Source organism: Symphalangus syndactylus, chromosome 2 (assembly GCF_028878055.3).
Source record: "Symphalangus syndactylus isolate Jambi chromosome 2, NHGRI_mSymSyn1-v2.1_pri, whole genome shotgun sequence".
In the NCBI taxonomy this organism is placed as follows: Eukaryota; Metazoa; Chordata; class Mammalia; order Primates; family Hylobatidae; genus Symphalangus; species Symphalangus syndactylus.
In genome coordinates, this window is record NC_072424.2 from 90,863,247 (window position 1) to 90,865,688 (window position 2,442).

The window sequence follows — 2,442 nt, forward strand, 5'->3', positions numbered from 1 at the left end:
ACTAAACTACCATTGACATTCTTCATAGAACTGGAAAAAAACGTTTAAAATTCATATAGAACCAAAAAAAGAAAAAAAAAAGCCCAAATCATCAAGGCAATCCTAAGCAAAAAGAACAAGTCTGGATACATCAGGCTACCTGAGTTCAAACTACACTATAGGGCTACAGTAACCAAAACAGCATGCTACTTGTGCAAGAATAGACAAATAGATCATTGTAACAGAAAAGAGAACCTAGAAATAAGACTACACATTTTCAACTGTCTGAGGTTCAACAATCCTGACAAAAGCAATGGGGAAAAGATTCCCTATTCAATAAATCTTGCTGGGAGAACTGTCTAGCCATACGCAGAAAATTGAAACTGGACCCCTTCTTTACGCCACACACACAAAAATCAACTCAAGATGAATTAATGACTTAATGTAAAACCCCAAACTATAAAAACTCTAAAGGAAAACCTAGGCAATGCCATTCAGGGTATAGGCAAGGGCCAAAATTTCTTGACTAAGACAAAAAAAAAATTGCAACAAAAACAAAATTTAACAAGTGGGATCTAATTAAACTAAAGAACTTCTGCATAGCAAAAGAAACTATCAACAGAGTAAACAGCCGACCTACAGAAAGGGAAAAATTTTACACTATGCATCTGACAAAGACCTAATATCCAATGTCTATAAGAAATTTTAAAAAATTTACAAGAAAAAAGAAACCAATCCATTAAAAAGTAGGCAAAGTACAGGAACAGACAGTTTTCAAAAGAAGACATACATGTGGCCACCAATCATATGAAAAAAGCTCAACATGGCTAATCATTAGATAAATGCAAATCAAAACCACAATGAGATACCATCTCACACCAGTAAGAAGTCAAAAAATAACAGTTGCTGACAGGTTATATAGAAAAAGAAATGCTTTTACACTGTTGGTTGGAGGGTATATTAGTTCAACCATTGTGGAAGGCAGTGTGGCAACTCCCCAAAGACCTGCAGACAGAAATACTATTTGACCCAGCAATCACATTACTGGAATATACTCAAAGGAATATAAATCATTCTATTATATAGACATGTGCATGCATATGTTCTTTGCAGCAGTATTCATAATAGCAGAGACATGGAATCAGCCTAAATGCACATCACTAATAGACTGGATAAAGAAAATGTGGTATATATACACCATGGAATACTATGCAGCCATAAAAAAAAGAATGAGATTATGCCTTTGATGGAAACATGGATGGAGCTGCAGGCTATTATCCTTAGAAAGCCAACACAGGAACAGTAAATCCAATACCACATGTTCTCATTTATAAGTGGGACCTAAATTATGAGAACACATGAACACATAGAAGGGAACAACATGCACTGGGGACTGTTGGAAGGTGGAGGGTGAAAAGTGGGAGAGGATCAGGAAAAAAAACCTACTGACAACAAACTCCCATGACACATGTATACCTATGTGACAAACCTGCACATCCTGCACATGTACCCCTGAACTTAAAATAAAAGTTAAAAAAGGGCTGGGCACAGTGGCTCACGCCTGTAATCCCAGCACTTTCGGAGGCCGAGGCGGATGGATCATGAGGTCAGGAAATCGAGACCATCCTGGCTAACACGGTGAAACCCCGTCTCTACTAAAAATACAAAAAATTAGCTGGGCGTGGTGGGGGGTGCCTGTAGTCCCAGCTACTCAGGAGGCTGAGGCAGGAGAATGGCATGAACCTGGGAGGCGGAGCTTGCAGTGAGCCGAGACCACGCCACTGCACTCCAGCCTGGGTGACAGAGCAAGACTCCGTCTCAAAAAAAAAAAAAAAAAAAAAAATAATAATAATAATAATAAAATAAAATAAAGTTAAAAAAACCCCTAATGAATCTGGGAAAAATATTCATGATGTGTTGTTACTTTGTGGAGGGAGGTGTGACATTAAAAATCAGTTTAAAAAGTTTGAAGGCACTACACTAATGGGACAATAATTATTATCTCTGAGAATTGAGATTGCTGCCACTTTTTTCTTCTTCTCACTAATCTGTAGTTTCTAATTCCCATAATTAAAATGCCGTCTTAATAAATATGTAGTACTCACTTTGGTAGCACATGTACTAAAATTGGAATGGTGCAGAGAAGATTACCATGGCCCATGTGAAAGTATGACATACAAATTCGTGAAGTGTTCCTGAAACCTTCACATATCAATATTCACCTGGAATTGAATGTGCTAAATGCCCCAATTAAAAGGCACAGAATGGCTAGTGAATAAAGAAGCAGGATCCAACATTATGCTCTCTTCAAGAGACCCATAGGCTCAAAGTAAGGGGATGGATTAAAATCTGTCTAGTGAATGGAAAACAGAAAAAAGCATAAGGTGCTATTCTAATTTCACACAAAACAGACTTTAAACCAACAATGGTTAAAAAAAGGACATTAAATAAACATAAAGGGTT

At 37.3% G+C, this 2,442-nt stretch overlaps 1 non-coding gene across 1 annotated transcript; it reads left to right on the plus strand.

Moving 5' to 3' along the window:
* The first annotated feature begins 2,076 nt into the window (after positions 1-2,076).
* LOC129477911 (U6 spliceosomal RNA) lies at positions 2,077-2,183 on the plus strand. Its single transcript, XR_008656090.1, has one exon. It is a non-coding gene; the product is annotated as a U6 spliceosomal RNA (small nuclear RNA).
* Positions 2,184-2,442: the final 259 nt, after the last annotated feature.